The following is a 24,650-nucleotide window of genomic DNA, read 5'->3' as shown; positions in this document are numbered from 1 at the left end:
CATTGAGAAACTTTTTTTTTCCCTGAAGATGTTTATATTAAGTGAAGATGTTTATATTAAAAGTGCACAGAAAAGTTCTTCTTGGACTATATTTATAGTTTATACCTCTTCAGAATAATTCTACATAGGCATAAGCATACTTAAAGACACTAATTTAAATACTTTTATGCTTATGTCTGTACACACTTAAAATGCTGTACTAGTGACCAAAGAAATTTACATTTGACAGCTCTGAGATGCATAGCAATATCCAAAACATGAACACCTAGGTGAAAAAAGTGCACTAAAATACACTACTGTTCAAAATTTTGGGATCAGAAATGTTTTTTAAAGAAGTCTCTTATGCTCAAAGTTGCATTTATTTGATCAAAAATAAAGAAAAGAAAAAAACAGCAATATTGTGAAATATTATTGCAATTTAAAATAATAATTTACTTTCCCCTTCAGTCGTTTCACTACGACGTTACATATGAGAACTCACCTGAGAGACCAATCATCTCTGAGCCTTATTCAAAAGGCCAATGAGCATTGGCGAGTGGTATTTGCATGTCGAGCCACTCCCCCGTACATACGGGTATATAAGATGGCGGCATGCAACCACTCATTCAGATTTTTGCTTCGGAGCCTCGCCTCGAGTCTGGAAGAAAACAAAGAAAAGAGTTCCTGTTTAAAAGTTCCTGCTCTCTCTCCGCTGGCGTGCTGCCAACACTAAAAGAGCTTAATCTGAAAGAGCGTTTGGCAGCCGCCAGCGAGATCCTGCGGGCAAGTCGTTGAGCCGTCAAGGTTTTTCGGCTACCGCGGCGAGGCACTTGGGGGACATACAGGTGATCATGCAGAATGCTCCGCCGGCCAGCAAAGCCCTGCGGACTTCTGCACCACCGCGTGGTCCCGTCGAGTGTCCAAAGCAGTTCGCTTCCCCGCACGCCGGGCCGAGTGTCTCCTTTGGTGCTCAACAGGAGGTTGAGATGTCTGCTACAGCATCAGAGGGAGAGTCGGAAGATGAAGCGGACGTCTCGGCGGGTCGGCACCCCTCTGCGGTCGCCGCCCTGTCTGAGGCGGACGCCGAGCTTTCGGCTATGCTCCTCCGAGCCACCAAGGAGATCAGTCTGGAGGTGCCCAAAACATTTCCGGCCGATCCTTCAAGGCTGGACGATTGGTTTCTGGGGAGGTCACCCGTGGCACCGCCGCGCTCCCCCCCCAGTACCTTTCTTCCCGGAGGTGCACGAGGAGCTGGTAAGGACGTGGCGGGCCCCGTTTTCGTCTCGCTCCAGCTCCTCTCCCCTCGCCACCCTCGACGGCGGGGCAGCCAGGGGTTATGTGGCGGTCCCTCAGGTTGAGCGCGCGGTCGCGGTGCATTTATGCCCACAGGGCGCTGCCACCTGGCGGGATCAGCCCCATCTCCCCTCCAGGGCGTGTGAGCTTTTGTCAGCAGAGCTGCGAAGCGTACCTGACGTGGGCAACCCAGAGGTGGAGGGGATTGCTCTTTGGGGGATGACAACGGCCGGGAGCCGCTATGCGCGATTTCACAGAAAGAGTCAATTTCCTCACCTCTGGGGCCTCGACCCCAAGTTCCCTTCTTGAGCGACGCCTTGCCTCCTCGGATCCGGACTCGGAGGTTGATATCGCCAGCGCGGGAACCAGGGAAGAAGGTAAGCGCTGCCCAGTGCAGTCAGACTTTTCTCCAGGACGTTCTTCCTTCAGGGATCAGTCCCCTTCCCCTTCCCCCCCAGGCTGCCCCACCGCGGTCACGTCGGTCAACGCTCCTTTGATTCGCCTGGCAACCAGGCTGGGAGCTTGGCTTCAGCTTCCCAGCCCCTCGCAGTGGTTGATTCGGACGGTACGTCTCGGCTATGCGATTCAGTTCGCCAGGAGTCCGCCCGGGTGCAGAGGCGTCCTATTCACTTCTGTCCACTCGGACACACATGCCGCTGTCCTGCGTGCGGAGGTTGCAGTCCTACTGGCGAAGGATGCAATCGAGCCTGTCCCTCCAGCCGAGATGAATTCAGGGTTTTACAGTCCCTACTTCATCGTGCCCAAAAAGAGCGGTGGGCTAAGACCCATCCTGGATCTTCGAGCTCTGAATCGGTCCCTTCTCAGGCTGCCGTTCAAAATGCTCACGACGAAGCGCATGCTAACATGCATCCGTCACCAGGATTGGTTTGCAGCCATCGACCTGAAGGACGCGTACTTTCACGTCTCGATTCTACCTCGACAGGTTTGCTTTCGAGGGTCGAGCGTATCAGTACAAAGTGATTCCATTTGGCCTGTCCCTCTCCCCCCGTGTCTTTACGAAAGTCACGGAAGCTGCTTTATCCCCCCTCTGGCGGATGGGCATTCGCATTCTCAACTATCTCGACGACTGGCTTCTCATAGCTCACTCGCGAGATGTGTTGTGCGAACACAGGGACCTGGTGCTCCGGCACCTCAGCCATCCGGGCCTTCAGGTCAACCGGGAGAAGAGCAAACTCTCCCCAGTGCAGAGGATCTCTTTTCTCGGTGTGTAGCTGGACTCGGTCAACATGACAGCCCGCCTCACCAACAAGCACGCGCAGTCAGTGCTGAATTGTCTGAACTCATTCAGACACAAGACAGCGGTCCCTCTCAAAACATTTCAGAGGCTCCTGGGGCATATGGCAGCTGCAGCCGGGGTGACGCCGCTGGGCTTGCTTCATATGAGACCGCTTCAGCACTGGTTACACGATCGAGTCCCGAGATGGGCATGGCACCGTGGCACACTCCGGATTGGCGTTTCCCTGCAGTGTCGCCACCTGTTCAGCCCGTGGTCAGACCCGGCCTTTTTCTTCAGGCCGGAGTCCCTCTGGGACAAGTCTCCAGGCATCTTGTGGTTTACACGGATGCCTCTTTCACAGGTTGGGGTGCTGTATGCAACGGGCAAGCAGCCTCGGGCTCCTGGACAGGACCTCGACTGCAATGGCGTATCAATTGCCTAGAGTTGTTGGCTGTGCTTCTTGCGCTGCGTCGCTTCCGACCGATGCTGTGCCACAAGCACGTGCTTGTTCGCACCGACAGCACTGCGACCGTAGCCCATATCAACCACCAAGGTGGTCTTCGCTCCAGTCGCATGTCACAACTCGCCCGCCATCTGCTCCTGTGGAGTCAGACGTGGCTGAAATCGCTACACGCCGTTCACATTCCAGGAGAACTCAACCGTGCAGCCGACCAGCTCTCACGGCAGTCCACTCATCCTGGAGAATGGCGACTCCACCCCCAGGTAGTCCAGCTGGTTTGGAGCCATTTCGCCGAAGCCCAGATAGATCTGTTTGCCTCCCCCGAATCCTCCCACTGCCAGCTGTTTTACTCCCTCAGCGAGGCTCCCTTCGGCAGGGATGCACTGGCACACAGCTGGCCTCCGGGGCCCAAGTACGCCTTTCCCCCAGTGAGCCTCCTTGCACAGACACTGTGCAAGATCAGGGAGGACGAGGAGCAAGTTCTTCTGGTTGCGCCATACTGGCCCACCCGGACCTGGTTTCCAGACCTCATTTCCCTTGCAGCAGCCCCTCCCTGGAAGATCCCCTTGAGGAGAGACCTTCTTTCTCAGGGGATGGGCACAATTTGGCACCCGCATCCCGACCTATGGAACCTGCACGTCTGGCTCCTGGACGGGACGCGTCAGACCTCTCCGGCCTTTCACAGGCCGTGATAGATACTATCACTCAGTCTAGAGCTCCCTCTACAAGGCAGGCCTATGCACTGAGATGGGGTCTGTTCGTTGACTGGTGATCCTCTCGCGGAGAGGACCCACAGAGATGTTCGATTGCAGTAGTGCTTTCCTTCCTGCAGGAGAAGTTGGAGCGCAGGCTGTCCCCTTCGACTCTCAAAGTGTGCGTTGCTGCCATCGCAGCATATCACGATGCAGTGGATGGAGCATCCCTTGGTAAGCACCAACTGATCGTGAGGTTCCTTAGAGGTGCGAGAAGGGTTAATCCCCCCAGACCGCACCTCGTACCCTCTTGGGATCTCTCCGTCACCCTCCAGGGTCTACGGGAGGCCCCATTTGAGCCACTCGCGTCAGTAGAGCTAAAACATCTGTCTCTTACGACAGCGCTCCTGACCGCACTGGCCTCCATCAAGAGGGTAGGGGACCTACAAGCCTTCTCTGTTGACGAAGCGTGCCTGGAATTCGGGCCCGGCGATTCTCAAGTCATCCTGAGACCCCGGCCCGGTTATGTGCCCAAGGTTCCCACCACGCCTTTCCGCGATCAGGTGGTGAACCTGTAAGCTCTGCCCCTGGAGGAGGCAGACCCGGCCTCTGCGCTGCTGTGTCCAGTCCACGCCCTGCGTATATATGTGGACCGCACTCGGCACTTCAGACGCACCGAGCAGCTCTTTGTCTGCTTTGGAGGTCAGCAGAAAGGGAATGCTGTCTCCAAACAGAGGTTGGCCCATTGGGTGGTAGATGCCATCTCCCTGTCATATCAAAACCAGGGAGAGCCATGCCCCTTAGGTGTTCATGCCCACTCCACAAGGAGTGTTGCCTCATCCTATGCGTTGGCTCATGGCACCTCACTAGCAGATATCTGTAGAGCTGCGGGCTGGGTGACACCTAATACCTTCGCTAGGTTCTACAACCTTCGCGTTGAGGCCGTGTCCTCCCGTGTCTTAACATAGACATCAGGTAAGCGGGAGACCGGCTGGTGTCGGCTCCTACGGGATCCGTGCGCTATATCCCTCAGTTGTTCCCTCCGGTGAACCTTGGGTCCTCCATGCCCCGCAGTCAGGCCTAGCTGCAGAGTAGTACCTGACTGTGCTCCGGCTGGGTCTCCTTCGCCCAGCAGGTTGTGGCAACATGTTTCAGTATTTTTCCACGGTCAGCCAGAAGGCCGCTGTTTCCCTCATATATCTCTAAGGTTATAGATATATTGAATTATTTTCATTCCACATGTAGAGATCTCATGTGCTCCGCCCCCCCAACTTCTGCTTCAGTAACAACTGGCATCCCTGTGGGGTCCCCTATTGGCCCTCAGGGTGTTGGGAAGGTTACGTTCATATCCGTCTGCTGACACGTCCGCCTGTCAGCACGTGGGTCTGTGCGTAACGCGGCGTCAGGGTCGTGGCCCGTTCCATGGGTCTGTTCCCATATGTAACGTCGTAGTGAAACGACTGAAGGGGAACGTCTAGGTTACGTACATAACCCTCGTTCCCTGAAGGAGGGAACGGAGACGTTACATCCCCTGCCACGACCCTACGTCGCGCTGACGCCGGGTTGCGACTCGGCTCCTCAGTGAAAACCTGAATGAGTGGTTGCATGCCGCCATCTTATATACCCATATGTACAGGGGAGTGGCTCGACATGCAAATACCACTCGCCAATGTTCATTGGCCTTTTGAATAAGGCTCAGAGATGATTGGTCTCTCAGGCGAGTTCCCATATGTAACGTCTCCGTTCCCTCCTTCAGGAAACAAGGGTTACGTACATAACCTAGACGATTTTCATGTACTTTAAGACATAATTTATTCCTGTGATGCAAAGCTGAATTTTCAGCATTATTACTCCTGTCTTCAGTGTCACGTGATCCTTCAGAAATCATTATAATATTCTAATTTATTATCAATACTGGAAACATAATTTTATTTTGGAACCTGTAAAACTATTTTTCAGGATTCATTGATAAATAAAAAGTAAAAAGGACAGCATTTAAACAGAACAGCATTTAAAACAGAAAATCTTTTGTAATATACACTGTTGTTGAAATATTTGGGGTCAGTAATTTATTTATTTTTCTTTTTAAGATTTTTTTTCAGCAAGGATATGTTAAACTATTAAAAAGTGATGGTAAGCACTTATATTGTTAGAATATTGTTAGAATTTTAAATAAATGCTGTTTTTTTTTTTTTCAACTCCATGAAAGAATCCTGAAAAAAGTATCACAGTTTCCAACACTGATAATAAATCAGATACTGTTAATAAATCAGAATGATTTCTGAAGAATCATGTGCCACTGAAGACTGGAGTAATGGCTGATAAAAATTCAGCTTTGAATTATGTGTATAAATTATATTTTACAGTATATTAAAATGGAAAACCATTATTTTAAATTGTAATAATATTTCACAATATTACAGTTTTTACTGTATTTTAAAAACATTAAAAATCTTGCTGATCCCACACTTTTGAATGGCAGTGTATTTCAGTTCACTTCCATAATGTACTTAAAGTGCTCTATTTTCACACATTAATTGTGTAAGATAATCTAAAGAACATCTAAGTGTACTCAACTGTGCTATTTTGAGATACTGTGAATATGAATTAAAATGTGCTTGTAACATACTATCTCTTTATTCAATTACATATTATATATATATATATATATGTGTGTGTGTGTGTGTACTGTGTGTAATTATTATGTATATATAAATACACACAAATGAATGTATATATTTAAGAGAAATGTTATTTATGTACAAAATATTTTTATTTATATATAATATAAATTCTATACAAATTATAATAAATACATATACTTATAAATATTTCTTAAATATATACATGAATGTGCTTGTATTTATATATACATAATAATTACACACAGTACACACACATACATTAGGCAAACTCAAACTTTTATTTTGTATGCGATTAATCGCGATTAATTGTTTGCCAGCTCTATTTTTTTTTAATGTATTGTAACTATGTTAATAATTCCCTTTAGGTTTTACTTGTCGCTAATACATTTCTTCTGTATTTTTCATGGAAATCCATTAAAATAGAACTTAGTGATAGTATGTATAAAAATCCACTAAAATGTAATGTAAAGAAAAAAAAAAAAAAATTTATTGCTAATTATTGTATTGATATTAAGTGTAGTACCTACTAGTAGTGTAGTAACTACTACATTAGTAATATATATTTTAACAAAATCTATTAAATTTAAAATTAGGATTACTATATAAAAGTCTACTAAGAACTATTTTTAATGCATTCAAAGCACACTTTTAAGAAATACACAAATAAAACTCCTCTGTATATTTTTGCAATAGTATACTTTATTTCAATGCACTAAAATTAATTTAAGCATTAGTAGTATTTAGTATATTTTTCAAGTGCACTGAAGTACTACTGTAGAAAGTAGAAATATACTTTTAATTAGTGTATTTATAGTGTATAACTTCTACAGTTTTATTGAACAAAAAAAATTAAGAATGTACTACAAATGCAGCTGCTTTTAGTGAATTCAAGTAGTTTATTTTTACCTTGTCAGGCTGATTCTTTTCTAATCAACCTGTGGAATCAGTTCACAAAATCGCATTGAATGACTCATTCATGAATTGGACTGATCCAACTGCGAATGTTATTGCGTAAACTCAATGATTCAATGATCTGGTTGGACAGAGTCTTTAGTTGAATTGTTCATGTGAATCGACTCGAAATGTGGCAAGAACTAGAAGCTTGAGTGTGTGTGTGAATGAAGATGTGAAAAGTTACCAATTTAGTATTGATTATTGTAAATAAAAATCATGACTGTCAGGTATTTGTGAACTAAATCTGTTCTTTTAAATGTAAAGCTGGGCCGGCATATTAAGTGCTACAGTTTCTCCCATTCATCTTTACATATACATCTGTCTCATTTCCTTTGCCTGTAATGTCTCTAATTCTAGTTTAACTCTTTAAGGTTTAACTTCTAATAATGTTACTGTTTATTAATTTTTTTAAATCAGGTATAAAAATAAACACACATAAACATATTACAGCAGCTGCATCCATGAAGATAATTACATGGCACTTTCTTATGACCGTAATTAGTGCTATTGGGAGAGAGGGCCGTTACGCTGTGATTTCATGTTATGATCTGCGACTCTAGTAGCGTTAGCGCAAATGCAAAAGAAATGAGATCATCAATCAAGGCCAGATTAGCCCCCTGTGGAGAAAATGCGGGGACTTTAGAAAACAAATAAAGGGAGAAACAAATAAACAGACAAATAAAAAGATAATCGACTAGATGAATGGGTAGGCAGGAGGAAATGGAAAGAAATTGAAGTTGAGTGACAAAAACAATAGAGGAGGGGAGAAATGCTGTGTTTAGGGCGAAGGGTAATTTGATGTGAGAGAGAGAGATGGGAAACTGATAGAGAAGTTATGAGTTAAGAAAACACATGTGGATTCGGATTCGGCAAAGAGCAAATAAACATGGGTAACAGAAAGTGGATGTATAAATAAAAAGACTTGCATTGTACACAGCTCACAAAAGAGTGACACGAGGGGAAAAAACAGCATGGAGTTGAATACGTAGATCATAGTCAGGTGGATGCTTTCACATTTGTTTGATGTCAGCCAAACAAAAGGTGGTTTCACAACATACACACCATTACATACAAGTCTCTGCTCTGGAGACATGCAATTCAAATGAAATCTGTTTCAGCCGGCCCTTCACAACACCTCTGACAGATAAAACAGACAGTCTCTATTCTTCAGCTCACTGTTGCTTTTGACCACCGAACAATGGGTTCTGCGTAAAAACTTTTGTAATTAGCTGCGCTCGCGAAGACGAGAATCACTGTTACTTTAAGGGTAACCATCATAGACAATATGGATGACAAGTCATCCTGAATAATTAGAAATGGCCAAATTGTCCGCCCAATACTTGAAATTCTAGCACTGCTCTGCTGGACTTCATTACACAGTGCTCTGTTTGTTGTTAGAATGACTAAAAAGTTTTAAAAGTTACTTTTTTAATTTAAGATGGTCTGCCTCAGTGGTCAGAAAGCCGTGATATAGCACATATACATCACGGAGACATCTATTTGACGTCTGTATTTACATCTGGAAGACGTATTATTTAGAGTGTTTGCTCATCTGCAATATGTCTATAGGATGTTTCCTATCAGATGTCAAATAGATGTCTATTAGATGTCTTTAAGATGTTTATGATTTAGAATGTATGTAAAACTGACATCTTACAGATGTCTGTCAGATGTTTGTACGCAGCAGATGTGCTATTTTTGATCAAGTGATCTTTAACAGACATCTTGCAGACGTACGTGTGCTATCGGGGAGTACTCGTCAAAGTCAAAATAATTAATTTAGCCAATCAAATTAAAAGTGGTTCACTGTTTATACTGATTAGTATGCATAGGAGCAGAAGACGATTCCAGTACTAAGTGTCAGTGCCTGAGTTTGCCTGCCAAACCAGTCCGGATGTTTAATGGTAAAAGAATGGTAAATGTACTACATAGAAGGAAAATAAATGAAATAGAGGAGGAGATGGGGAGGTGGAGGGATGCCGGAAGATTTATCATTGGGACCGTGTAATGACTGCTGCTTATATAGGCTTGTAATGATGATTGACGCGACTGAATAATTAGGCTCCTCCCAAACCTACATTTGGAAATAAATTTTTAACAATGAAAGAGGGCAAGGTAAAATGGAAGTAGCAAAACATTTAAAGGAGAAGTTCACTTTCAGAACAAAAATTTACAGATAATTTACTCACCCCATTGTCATCCAAGATGTTTATGTCTTTCTTTCTTCAGTCGTAAAGAAATTATGTTTTCTGAGGAAAACATTTCAGGATTTCTCTCCATATAGTGGACTTCAGTGGTGCCTGTGAGTTTGAACTTCCAAAATGCAGTTTAAATGTAGCTTTAAATTGCTCTGATCCCAGCCAAGGAAGAAGGGTCTTATCTAGCATAATGATTTTGAACTTGGAAGAGAAAATAAGATGGGAGTTTTTCAACCTACGCTAGTCTTGAACTGGAATATACAGAGTTCACGCAGAGCTAGACAAGATGAGCAGTTGAAGTTAAAAAGTATATAAATTGTCTATTTGTTTAGAAAATAACCGATTGTTTCGTTAGATAAGACCCTTCATCCTTGGCTGGGATCATTTAAAGCCCTTTGAAGCTGCATTTAAACTGCATTTTGGAAGTTCAAACTCGCAGGCACCATAGAAGTCCACTATACGGAGAGAAATTCTGAAATGTTTTCCTCAAAAAACATAATTTCTTTAATTTCTTTTAAGAAAGCAAGACATAAACATCTTGGATGACAAGGGGGTGAATAAATTATCTGTAAATATTTGTTCTGAAAGTGAACTTCTCCTTTAATATTTAACAAATTTTAGGCTACAACAGAAATGACTGAAACTAATCAACTCTTGTTCTGAAATATGGCAATTTTTAATTGAAAATATGGTATTATCTATATAATTTGGGTAATTCATAACTGAATGTGATAAGAAAAAAATAGTTTTGAGTTTTCGTCATATTAGGCATGCAAATAAAAGTGCATGTGTGCACATTATAAAATATTATTAGCAAATAGTTCAAAATGATTACTTCCCAAGTGGAAGTAGCCCTAGAATTTCCTTCAGTGTTTTAGGTCTTAAAAATTAAAAGTTCCCCCACCATTGCTTAAGACATGGTTACGGCCTTGCTTAGGGTTAAGGGTCTGAATAAACTTATAGCTCTAAACTTTGGTGTGTAAAGGCCTTTTCACACTGAAGGTGCGAATGTTCGACGTGATAACATTTTTGAATCACGGTGCGAAAAAGCAAGAATTGTTTTTCCCCCCACCACTCTGTGACAAAATGGGCTGTCCAATTAAATCTGAGCTTACATCACCACTGTCACTTGCGAAAACAGAATGGCGGCACCATTGGTGGAAACGTGCAGATTAAAGGGCGGTAATATTATAAGATCCCCTTATTACGTTGCTGGGGGAGCGAAATCTGAGTGGTTTGTTTTTTCATGCTTGCAGAGAAATGCTTAGCAATACTTAAGTTACTGGGTTGTCCTTTTTCACATTTTCTGGGTTGGTAGATGCACTGAATACCCGATTATAGCAATTTAACATATAAAAATCATAGACACTAAATTATTCATGCCATTAATAAAATGTTAATTATCAAACATATATATTTTTTAAATAATATTAAAAAACAGTGTACATTACAAATAACAAAAATTAGAATTTAATTAGTAGGAGCAAAATTATTTATTAGAAAAATCTAATTATATGTGATGTGTCACAGGGACTTGTGCTGTTACTGGTTTTAATGTAAATAGTAATTCATAGTTTGTATTTACAGAAATTGTATTTACAATTAAAGTACATATAATGTGAACCATTTTCTTTTTTTTTTTTTTTTTACATATTCTAAGTGTTAATTGTTTACTGTAAAGGAGACCCTATAAATTATGGAAGAAAAAAAATGAATCATTGTGTGGGTAAGAACTTTACTTTTTCTTTAGAAGAAAAATTTAGTTGTGAATTTTATAATTATGTATAAAGTTCATAATAAAACTTATAGACTGGAAAATGACAACATTTTACGAAAATTAAAATGAGAAAGCATTTTAAACCAATTTTCTCTGAGATTGTTTTCACTCTTCATCAGTTCATTCTACTCCAGCTGAACTGGAATATTTCATTTTACCAAGCATGGTGAAATGACTTCCCTGAGAACTGTGTGTGGGAGCTTTCTGGGAAAGCTGGAGCATGAGACTGATTAGGCTATTATATTATGATTGTAGACGGGTCGTAAAATGTTCTGTTCTGTCTTCAATAGGTCTCTGTCATTGGGAGAAGTATTGTATCAGAGCTGGTACAGGCGCTCTCTCTTTCTCTCATCTCTATTTCTCACTGCAGCTCTCTATACTCCATATCGTAAAAAGGTTATTTTCCTGAGAGCGGCTCTCGTGACAGAGCGTTCACTTCGTCCTTCTCGCGCTCTTCTTTTCTTCCCCGTGCCTCTCATCGTTTCTGGGTCCTTTCACCCCTCTCTATCGCTCTATATCTCTCCTCTTATTCATACTCTCTAAAATTCGAAAGGTTAGCCTTGAGTGTGTTATCTCTCTCACTCTCTCTCACTCTTTTTCTCTCTCTGTAGTGTGAAAGGCCTGAAAGGTTAACAGCAGCCCATTAGGAGGTAATAGACTCCACACTGACTCCTTATGTAAGACACAAATTCACATACTCTTGACTTGATGGTGTGAGGCTGTTAATGGACTTTTACCTCTGATCTGCTTAATTTACTTTTAATTCTTGTATTTCTCTTTTATTTAATAGCTTTTATTTGTTTTCAGTCTCACTAACTCAGTATGGGAGGTAAGACGGTAAGGCATCTTTACACAGTAGATACAGCTACTCTGTGACTGCTTAAAATTCTATTTAAAGATGTAATCCTGGATAAAAGCCAGAGTAAATTAAGCCTGCTCTGACCTACCTCAATTCCTAATGTCAAAGCATACAGTTGTATTTAATGTGTAAATGCATTTATGCCTCCACTGAGCAGCATTAAACAGTCTGTGTAAAAGTTATTTAGAAGAACTTCTGTGCCTCTTTTTTAGTGCAAATTTGGCAAGAGATTTCAAACACAGTGTGTGAATTAATTCCTTTTGTCATAATTCAGTGACAGATATAAATGTATATAAGTATTTCAAGAGAGTGCATTTCGTGCTTGAGAGCATGATGAAGCTTTCTTTCAGTCCATGTCTTGGTTGCCCTTGTTAAAAAGAAGTGTGCTTCATTGAATGTGCACTTGTCGTTTCCTTCAAATCTTAAGTGTATTTTTAAAAACTTTTTTTGAGATTTACTTTCATCACTATAATTCTAGTACTTTTTTTTAAATGCACTTTGTTATAATGGCAAATTAAGAAAATTATTTTTTAAGGTATATTTTAAATAATTATGCTTCAGATATCTTTTCTTGATCTTTTCTTTTAACTGTAGTGTTATTCGATATTATCCACTTTTTTTTACAATATGTAATATAATTCTCAGGTGCCCCCAGAATGTCTGTGGAATTTCAGCTCAAAATACCCCACAGGTCATTTATTATATCATTTTGAAAATCCCAATTTCAGTGGATGCAGAAACGTGTTGTTTTCATGCATGTCTCATGAAATGCAAATGAGCTGCTGTTCCCCGCCCCCTTTTCCAGAATAGAGCTGTGCCTTTACAGCTCATACCTCAGATATTCTGCTAAAAACAACATCTGTCTGGTTTTGATTATCATGTCTGTCGCACCGAAATCATGTGTTTTAAAGCCATATCAGTTTAAACCTGATATTGTCACACCCCTGGACTATCTTATATTGTTTTTTTCCCTCATGTGCCCATATATGGTATTCCTGTTCCTGTCCTTGTTATTGCCATTATTAGTTAATCACCATCGCCTGTTTATGTATCATTAGCCACCCTTTATAAGTTGTTTGAGTTCAATTCTGTAACGGTGTGAGTGAGACGAGAGGCGAGCGGATCCATTTGCGAGCTTTTATTTTAAAGGACGAGACAAAAACATGGTCGAACAGGCAGGGTCAAAACAGTAGCAAACAGGTGTGACAAAGGCAAGACGTAGAGAATAATCCAAGAAACAGGCGGTAGTCCAATAGGCAGGCGGCGAGACAGTCGAGACGAGATGGCCGGGCGAGAAAGCTATAAACGGGGAACACGGGAACTAGGATAACACTGGTAAACACGACAACAATACTAATCACAATACTCCGTGATCTGTATGGGGAAAGACCGGGGCTTTTATAGCGCCGCTGATTGGTCACAGGTGCTGACCCAATCAGCGCACTGAATGATGGGGAATGTAGTCCGGGGTGTGGTGCAACAATCTGAGTGTTGTGACAGGGTGAGAGCGACATCTGGTGGTGAGCGGACCGCAAGTCACCGACCAGATTTGTAACAAATTCTTTGTGTCCGGTCTCGTCAATGAGTACATGTGTTTTGTGGATTTACCTGTGTTGATTATTTTAAAGACAGTTTATTGCATTTCATCGTCGTGTTGCACCTTCCTTCTCACATGTTGTGACAGAAGACCAGACCTTTAAAAAAAAATTTGCGACGTGTTAACCCCGCATTTTTGTTTGCATCTTTTGTCAGTCTTTTGTTTTATTTGTTTTGGTTATGGATGACCCGGCCGTCCTCGTCCTCCTGCTGGAGCAGGGAGACCGTTCTCTCGAGGACTACACTACGGATTTTGTGTTTCTAGTCAACTTAACACATTACCCAGATGTGGTCCGGGTATTCACAAAGGTCCTTGAAGGTCCTCGAGAGAGGCTTGCTGCCTATGTTGAGTGGGTGCTTGCCAATCTTGACCGTTGGACTTCGCGAACAACGACGCCAGCCCCACTCTAGTCCCATAGCCCAGCCAACCATCACCCCGAGGAGCATGAGCCCCGGAGCATGAACCTGAGCCCAGCACGACCGACGAGCCATCGCCAAATGGTGCTGAGGATCGCCCCGGAGTCAGAGCCCATCACGTCCGACCAGGTGCGAGAGCTGGCTACATCACACGTGATGGTGGAAGTTACAGTGGAGCCTAAGGGTGCTGAGGAAAGTCCCGCCTACTGCACCATTGCTGAGGGTAAGCGGAAACTGTATCTGGGACTGTGGTATTTTGAACAGGATTTGATCAATTTCAATGAGGACATATATGCAGACATGCCCCCTTTTATTTGACCCTTCCAACGTCACAGCAAAAGCAAAACTGGAGCTTGTTTTTTCGCGTGTTTGCAGAGAAAGTCTTACTAAAACAAAGTTAAATAAATATGACATACAAGTTTCAAGAGGAATTACATATTTAAGTTTGTAGTAAGTATATTTTAGTTTACAATAAATGCTTGACAGTATATTAGGCAGTATACTGTAATTTGAGCTTATTTCAAAGATGACACAAGTAAATATGAGGTTACATTTAAAGACATACTTTACTTAAATTTCCTACTTAAGTGGGTGTTAAAAACACTTTAAAGTTTGGCTTCTTGTGTTTAATATACATTTAAACTATATATTTAATAGCAAATAATAAGTCAGAAAACATTACATTCAGTTCACACTTAAAGGAAAAGTTCACCCAAAAATGGAAATCATGTAATTAATTATTCACCCTCATGTTGTTCCAAACCCACAAGTTCTTTGTTCATCTTTGAAACACAAATTAAGACATTTTTGATGAAATCCAAGAGCTTTCTGACTTTGCATAGACAGCAACACAACGTTCAAGGCCCAGAAAAGTAGTAAGAACATAATTTTAAAAATCCATATGATGTTCATTTGTAATGTTCCAAAGCCATGAGAATATTTTTTTGTGTGCAAAGAAAACAAAAACAATGACTTTATTCAACAATTTCTTCTCTTCCGTGTTAGTTTTAGGGAACATTCACGAGAGTATCATGACGTATGCGTGTGGTGCTGCTGACACGGGAGCCAGCATTGTGATGTAGAACGTCCATCTCTCTTAGTAAAATATCTTAATTTGTGGTTCAAGATTAACTAAGGTCTTATGAGGTTAGAATGACATGAGGGTGAGACAGAATTTTTGGAAATTAATTCATTTTTGGGTGAACTACCCCTTTAAGTATATTATTTTTATAAATAAAATTAAAATAAAAAGTTCTTCTCGAGAGAGTTATGTTTAAAAAACTTCAAAATACTTCTGGTAACAAAAATAAATCGAAGTGCTTCAGTGGAATCCAGTGTATATCTACTCAAGAAAAACTGGATTCCACTGAAGCACTTTTTTATTTATCAACAGTGCTTTGACATTTTGGAACATTAATCTGAGAGTGGGCTGAAAGAAAACTTCATAACAAAATAACAGAATCGTTAGATTTGCTCTAATTTGGAGCTCTCAAAAAGTGGGATATAATCTGCAGTTGTTACAATCAGCACCGTCTTGTTTTCTGTTGCTTGTGCATGAGATTTAAATACATAAATATACATATGGTACACATTAGCATAGCCTACAGTACATATCATTGCATGCGAACTTCATGGGATAAACACTTGTCCACAACTTAAAATACTTATCTCGTATAGATTCATAGATTTCAGATAGATTTCAAGAAAAAAAGGATGAATGTTAAAATTATCTTGTTCTCACCAAAGATGAACCAAGGTCTTATGGGTTTGGAACATAATGATAATGCATAAATGATTTAATTTCATTGCAACTTATCAAACTTGGAAGCACAAGTAAGCAAAATGGAAAATGTGTGATATTTTTGTAATGTGAGTTGAGGAAATATCACAAACCAGTCAGCATCTGTAGAATGATTAGTGTATTTGTACAGTGACATAAGCTAACGTTGGTTTGAGCGTAAGTTATTTTGATGGGGATGTTTACAGGATGAATTGCTGCAGGGTCAAGTCAGCTTTGCCCTGTGAGACACTGTAAATTGGGGCTGACATTTATGGCTCAGTATGGCACATAGACTGTGTTACTCTGCCGCAAAATGATCTAAATTCAAGACCCAGGAAGCGAGCAGCCAGCTCACCGTGAATAATGACAAACAACCGTCTGTGTGTACGCGTGTGATTGAAGACTGGCAACTGATGGTTTATACAATAATTAAGTGTGTTTATTCCGAGGCCAGTGCCCATTTAGGGTGTCAGCATGGCACTCTGTAAAATGCAGCTGGCAGTGGAAGAGAGAAGGCACTATGCCATCATCCGTCTCTGAAGGAGGAAAAGAGAGCAGGAGGGAGGGCTGGGACACTGAGGAAAATAGATGCGATGTTGGCTGAGAGAGAGAGATGCGCCAATATTAGTCACCACTGCTCTATAGCAGATGAGACACAATGGATATGATGATCTAGTTCCAAATTTGTTAGATTTTCTTTAACCTAAATGTAGAAGTTTTTCTATAGGCCAGTTTCATAGCAAATCTTTGAGGATTTACAGGAGAAGTCCACTTCCAGAACAACAATTCACAAATAATTTACTCACCCCCTCGTCATCCAAGATGTTTATGTATTTCTGTCTTCAGTCGTAAACAAATTTTTTGAGTTTTTGTGGAAAGCATTTCAGGATTTTTCTCCATATAATGGACTTCATTGGTGCCCCAATTTTGAACTTCCAAAATGTAGTATAAATGCAGCTTCAAATGGCTCTAAAGGATCCCAGCCGAGGAAGAAGGGTCTTATCTAACAAAACAATCTGTGATTTTTTTCGAAAAATAAAAATGTGTATACTTTTTAAGCACAAAAGCTTGTGCAGCACAGGCTCTCGGATGTGTGTCCACGACGCTACGAATCACATCTAAGTTCATCACCTGTGTATTCCGGCTCATCTTATTTTCTCCTACAACTTCAAAATCGCCCGACATCGTTGTACCTTTTTGTTTGTAAACAGCGTTTGACTTACTTGCACTACCTTTTGCGTGTTCGCTTTGTAAACACTGGGTCTGTAGTTCCACCTACATTCCGCGTGAACTTTCGACGTGATTCAATAGTACGCATCATCGTGGGCGTACATCCCAGAGCCTGTGCTACACGAGCTTTTGTGCTTAACAGGTATACAAATTTTTATTTTCCGAAAAAAAAAAGACTGATCGTTTCGCTAGATAAGACCCTTCATCCTCGTCTGGGAACATTTAGAGCCCTTTAAAGCTGCATTAAACTATATTTTGTACGTTCAAAATCAGGGCATCAGTAAAATCCATTTTATGGCGAAAAAGCCTGAAATGTTTTCCTCAAAAATCATAATTTCTTCACAACTGAAGACAGAAAGACATGAACATCTTGGATGACAAGGGGGTGAGTAAATTATTTGTAAATTGTTGTTCTGTAAGTGGAGTTCTCATTTAAGACGTACAAGGCTTCAGACGTTTTCACAGCAATGCAATAGAAGAATAATTTTTCATTCTCTGAAAAACATTCAGTGATCAGTTCCCAAAAGAGCCACTTTTGTTTCAGTGTGAAAAACATTTTAATAATCCAAAGAACATTTTTTGCAATGGAAAACTTCATGGAATCAGATGCCAGTAAACAAACCCTATTTTTAAAGGATGCAAATTTCAGTTTTACATGTTGTTTGAACATAAATGTGTGTTGGCAGTGTATGTACACATCTACCCTATAATGACAAAAAAATCCATCAAATGGTTTTTAATTAATCTGTAAAAATAATGTCCACTTTTTCAAATCAAACCATTCTTAGCTTCTTGTCTGTGTGACGTCACCCCGACAGAGGCCGCTCTCAGATAATTTGATTGACACTGGCGTCTTACCTTAGACCCGTCCTGAATAAGCTGTTACAGTCCGATCGCCACTGTTTCAAAGCCAGAGCAGGAATGTAGACACGAATGACTGCTTAGCGACTGAGGTGTTCTGTTGTTAGATGTAATAATGCACATAGTGGTGGTCATTTACTCCCGACATCTGAGCAGCTGAAGATGCAGTGGATTACATTTGTTTGTGAAGGGAATGCGCCTCCCAATCTACATATATCAGTCTATGTTTGTGCGAATCATTCATGATCCAGCTTCACTTACAGCAGGTTTTTTTATGAATCTCTGTGGTTACACCTTTTTTGATGAACTATGCTAACCATAAGTAACTTTGCAATCACATGTCAAATAATTCTCATTAATTTGCAACTACATGTCTACTAACTCTCAGAGCAGACTATTAGGTTTAGGGTTAGCTGACATATACTTGCAAAGTTTAGAAGAGTGTTAGAAGATATTAAGCAGACAGTCTACTAATACTCTAATGACTAGTTAACATGCAGTTGCAAAGTTACTTGAATGTCTAAAGTGGACTATCAAAATAAAGTGTTACCCTCTTTGCAGTTGCCTTTCCTAATAACGTGCTAGTTAGCAAGTTTAGCGGCTAAACACGGCTAAATGCAGCTGAAGTAAACAGAGTAGGCTCATCACTCCACAGAATAGAGGTGCGGGGTGAGCAGAGCTCATTTGCATTTAAAGGAACATGCAACAGAATGAGATGATTTCTGTAGATCTGATTTTGACAAGGTAAAAAGGGTGTTTTTTTACACTACCATAGAGGAATTTTAACCAAAGTATGTTATAGACTTTCATTAAGACCCTAAAGAATCATATCAACTTGTGGAAAATGGCCATCCGATGACCCCTTGAGTGTAATCAAGTAATTTAATTTAATGAAGGATCAGTTTATGATGATTATATAAGCCTTTTTTAATTTCATAAGTTGAAGCGAACCTGTAGTTTTCCTCTTTAAATAGCCTCTTTCCAGTTCATTAAACTGTATAATTTCTGAACCGAATGTCCATATGCGAAATGCTACTATTCCCCTTTATCCCCTTTAGATGTTATTGCCTGTTGCCTGGAAACAATTTCTGAATGAGACATAAACCATCATGATACAGACTTCATGAATAGCTGTATCCTACCTTTTAATGTTCAAAACACCATTATTTGTTTCACGTCAATGTGAACTATCAAACTTTTTGCTGGGATGCATTAAAGGGATAGTTCACCCAAAAATGAAAATTCTGTTATTAATTACTCACCCTCATATCGTTTCAAACCCATAAGACCTTTGTCCATCTTTAGAAGACAAAATTGGCTTTGGCTTTTTGTCTATGCAGGGCCAGAAAGCTCTCGGATTTTATAAAAAATATCTTAATTTGTGTTCTGAAGATGAACAAAGGACTTATGAGTTTGGAACAACATGAAGGTGAGTAATTAATGATAGAACTTTCATTTTTGGGTGAACTATCCCTTTAAATTGATCAAAAGTGACAATAAAGACATTTATAATTTTACAAAAGATTTTTATATAATATAAAGGCTGTTTTACTGGACTTTATATTCATCAAAGTATCCTGAAAAAATGTAGCACAGATTCCACAAAAATACAACATTGATAAAAATAAGAAATTTTTTTTGAGCAGCAAATCGGCATATTAGAATGATTTCTGTAGGATCATGTGACACTAAAGACTAATAATTGAGTAATAATGCTAAAAATGCAGCTTTGCATCACAGAAATAAACTGCATTTTTAAATATAGCTGCAAGCAGCGATTACAGGGTTAAAGCGCTTTAAGGCATTTAAGCATATATGAAAAATGACATTATTTAGCAAGCCTGTAACCACCTAAATCAATTATTTAAACAAATTATTTTTGGCAAATCCAGGTAATTTACTGTAGAAATATTATGATTTGTAAAGGTTATGACTGTTATAGCACCAGCTGTGGTCCGATCTCCTTAAAACTTTGCATGCTTGTTTAGAATCACCTGTTGCATGTGCTTAGCAGGTTTCATGAAGTTTTGAGTTTTCCTTTAGGCTTTATAGGATTTTGGGTAAATTTGGACAGGCCCCTTTTTTTTAAAATACCAGTTTTAGCTTCCCAAAGGGTAAATTTCAACATTTTTTAAAAAAAAAATATTTACCTACAGAGTCCAGAGAATTGTACTGCAGTGTTTTTTTTTTTTTTTTTTTTTTTTTTTTTTTTGTTTTTTCAGATTGAGTGAGGTTTTTTACATCTCAATTATTTAACAAATGATTGGATTGACAGCAGAGGCATAGTTGTCCAGAATGAGGAGTTCTATCATATGATATGAATATCACACAACGTACAATTGGTTACGCCCTTGAAAAATGCAAAATCCAAATTTCTCACAGACCTTTGGGGCAGTGAGTCAAACAGGCCTTGACCTTGTGTAATAGGTACTCAAAATTCTTCTGCCAATGGCGGCCATGTTTTTTTGAGATATGCAAATATCCTTATGGACACTTGTGGCAAGTTGGACCACAACCATGCACAGTGATTTTCATGCTGACAGGACAAATGGTTGCGTAATAATAGCCAATTTATGGTTTTTCCCATTTATAGCGCCACAAAGTGGCCAAGCTCCATGATTTTTTTATTTCTGTGACCTCAGAGTAAGCTTTTACATAAGTGCTCTCATTCTGTTCAGGATCTCATTCTGTTCAGGAGTTATAGGCATTTCACTAAAAGTGGCCCTGCCCCTTTGCAACGGTGAGTCGAAAGTTCAACTTTTTTTTGGTTATTTATTAATATTCACTCTCCAAAAAAACTTTGTGCACTGGTTTGGCTCCGATCAAGCAGAAAACCTAGGACTATTTTGCAAAATAAGTTTTTTCAAAAAATCCAAAATACCTGAAAATTTCATGATCAAATCTGAGGCTTTCATTTTGTCCATCACGAGCCAAGTATTCCAACGACAAAGGACACTTGAGCCTGTGACTGACATTTTAGGAGTTATGAGCGATGTCGTACTTTTGATCACTGTAGCACCCCCGTCAGGCTGATTGGAGCGAGCCTTGGTGACGTTGTCGGCAGTGTGAGTATAATTAAAAGGGTCAAAAAATACTCCTGCATATATCACGGCAGAAATTGAAAATGTGAAATGTGTCAACAAATGAAATGTGAAAATTTATGAAAAGTGTCATTTCACGTAATTGCATTTAGAGTACCTCACACTGCATCAGATTGCTTTTATGTGCAGTTTTGTGCAGCATTGATCATTGTAATCAATCAAACACGTTTTGCTGAACTTAGTAATGCATTGCCCAGTCAGAGGCGCTTAGATTAGTCAGCGCTGAAAATTCTCTCATCATAAACAACTCCTATAACTCCTGAACAGAATCAGATATCTCCGCCAAACTCAGAACACTTATATAAAAGCTCAATCTGAGGTCACAGTAAAAAATTGCGGTGCTTGGCCACTTGGTGGCGCTATAAGTGGGAAAAACCATAAAATGGCTATTATTACGCAACCATTTGTCCTGTCAGCATGTAAATCGCTGTGCACAGCCGTGGTCCAACTTGCCATAAGTGTCCATAGGGACATTTGCGTATCTCAAAAAACATGGCCGCCATTGGCCGATGAATTTTGAGTACCTATTAGACAAGGTCAGAGGATCCCGATCGAAACGAAACTCAGTGGGCCTGTTTGACTTACCGCCCCAAAGGTCTGTGAGAAATTTGAGAGAAATCAGCCACTGGGGGGGCGATATGACATTTTTCAAGGGCGTAACCAATTGTACATTGTGTGATATTCAATAAGAACTATACGATAGAACTCCTCATTCTGGACAACTTTGCCTCTAGAACTAATGCTGTCAATCAAATCGTTTGTTAAATAGTTGAGATGTAAAAAACCTCACTCAATCTGGAGAAAAAAAAAACACTGCAGTACAATTCCCTAGACTGTCTAGGTCAATAATTATCAAAAAATGTTGAAATTTACCCTTTGGGAAATTTCAGTGCAGATACGATGTAAATAAAAGATTAATTTCATAGCTTCAGTGATTATAACGCGAGGTTTTAGACTTGGCTAACGTCATGAATTGACATGTTTGTCTATGAAGCCAGAATGTGACGTGCCCAAACAAACAAACACATTTTGTGTTGTTTTCTATATCTATATAAATAATCATTATTACAATATAAACAGAAGCAATAATCTACAATAATTATTTTTGTCATAATGTTGCAGCCCTGTTAGCTCCTGCTTTTTACATATTTAATTTAGATACAGTTTAAAATACTGATGAAAGTAATTGGGTAAATTTAAGTATTTGACATTAAAGACAACATATAGTTTTTATAAAAAGGTGATTATAAAATTGCCCTCACAAATGTAAAAAATGCCCCTGAAATCAATTCCAGGGAGCAAACATTGCCCCTTAATGGAAAAGTTAATTTTTGACTAAATTTTTGACTGGTGAAAATAAGATTCCTTAAAAAAACTCTTACAGAGCACAAACTTTTGCAAGGACTAAAGCCATTGCTAATGCTTTTGTACATCTATTTTACGTCCCGTGACACTAGACTGCAACCCTCTACAGGACAAATGGGTTAGAGAATGGATGGATGGATATATTATAATTAAACCCTGTGTTATGTGATGCATCATAAATGATCATAAACATTGAACTGTACATAGACATACTAGTATCTCTGCTCTTATATGCATCATAAACCAAACACTGGGAATCAAAAGTCGCATATACTGTACATCAGCTTATATCCATCAGAAGGCTCTGAGTCGATGCAGAATCAATACTCGGTACTCCTCTTCCATCAGTGACTATTTCACACTCTGAGCTATTTGATTTAAATTATGCGGCAATTACAGCAACACAACAAATCTTTTGGGAGCATTCAAGATCTATCTATATCAATGATCAACTTTTAACATAGAGATAGATAGGAATATCAAAGCCCATTCAGGTCAGAAATGCATTAGTGTCTATACATATACTGCATTTATCAGCTATCAGAGGATCTGATCTGTCAGGATGTGTTGCGGTGTGCTGGTGGTACGTGACTAAGCTTGTTGTGTGTGATGACTGGTTGATCCCGCTCGCTGAGCCCCAATTTAAACAGTGCTTATTCTGCTGTGTGAGTGCATGCTTCCTGCAAGACTGAACCAGAATAGATTTTCTGGATCTCTTACGATGTACCATTTTCTCATTCTTCCAACCTTCCTCACACTTTTTTTTCTCTCTGTGTTTGTTTTCATTTGTATGGGGTGGGTTTTGATGTTATGTAGTTTAAACACATCAAAAGTCCTTGTTTTTTTCACTTTCCACTCTCTTGTCTCAAGAGTCAGGGTCTCTTATGGTTGTCTGCACTTGTTTTCATCACCTTCCCTCTCTCCTTCTTTTTCTGTCTCTTTTGATTGGGATTGTTCTCACATATTCAGCACAGGGATGAAACTGAACTGGTGTTATTCAGAATTTATTGCATCATAGGTAGATGAAATTTTTTCTCTCTCTGGTCCTGCTTCATTTAATGCATTTGAGAAATAATGACATGTCCAATATCTCGTTGCTGGTGAAATAATAGGGCCGATCAGGGCAACTGTAACAAGCAAACTGTAACGCCTTACATTTCTTCGGTCACACACAATTTATGATGATCAGTAAAGTTATTGTTCTGCCTGAGAAAACAAAGAGTAATTGTTTAACTTTTATGAGACATTTCATTAAATAATAAAATCTAATAAAATAGGCAGAGTTATAAAAGGTATATAAGTATTATATTATTATGATGTATTTTTCAAAGTTTGGATTATTATAATTATAATATTAATAAAATGTACAATAAGGTGTTATTTGTTAAGATTAGTTAATATATTAACTAACACTGATGAAGAATGAACAATACATTTATTACACTATTTATTAATCTTTGTTAATATTAGTTAATAAAAATATAATTCATTATTTGTTCATGTTAGCTCACAGTGCATTAACTAATGTTAATAAGCAACAATTTGTGATTTTAATAATGCGGTAAATGCTGAAATTAATATTAAGTAAGATTAATACATGATGTATGGTATTGTTTATTCTTAGTTCATGTGAACTGACGTAGTTAACTGATGTTAATGCTAATAAACCTTATTATAACGTTTTTTACATTATTTTAACTAATCAAAATAAGGTAAGTTACGTTATATGAAATTCAACATGATTTTTTAAGTTAGCGTAATATAGTTTAAGTTGAAATTACGTGGATAGATAAGTTGATTATATTTAAAAATGTAAGTTAATTTAATCATTTAAATTTTTAAATGACATTAGTTCATTCCTAGATGTCGATTCATACAAAATTCAAGGCCATTGTAAAACATGTTCTGAAATAAATTGAGGGGTTTTTTTTGTAAATAAATGTTGAAATGACATCTTTAAAATATGTAATGAACCTTATTTTATTAAAGTTTCTACTTGAAAAAATGCAATATTGAATATAATCCCAATAAATATGTCTCTTCATTCTTGACAACCAATTAAAAGGCACCATATATAAAAAGCGAAAAATCATGCAGTAAATCAATTTGCGTTAAAGCATTAATATTTCAATTTTTTTAAAATTTTTAAAGTGGAATAGACAACTCAGTGTTAAGTGTGTAAGTGTTTCAACTATTGTTATTAGGT

The 24,650-nt window shown here is 39.4% G+C and overlaps 1 protein-coding gene across 1 annotated transcript in view; it reads left to right on the top strand.

The window, feature by feature from the left end:
* gpat2 (glycerol-3-phosphate acyltransferase 2, mitochondrial) overlaps nt 1-24,650 on the top strand; it is a 127,629-nt gene that overhangs the window by 1,719 nt on the left and 101,260 nt on the right. The gene's annotated exons all lie outside the window — the stretch shown is intronic.

This window comes from Labeo rohita, chromosome 8, assembly GCF_022985175.1.
Source record: "Labeo rohita strain BAU-BD-2019 chromosome 8, IGBB_LRoh.1.0, whole genome shotgun sequence".
Lineage (NCBI taxonomy): Eukaryota > Metazoa > Chordata > Actinopteri > Cypriniformes > Cyprinidae > Labeo > Labeo rohita.
The sequence above is the reverse complement of the archived record's forward strand: the minus strand, read 5'-3'. Positions and strand labels throughout refer to the sequence as shown.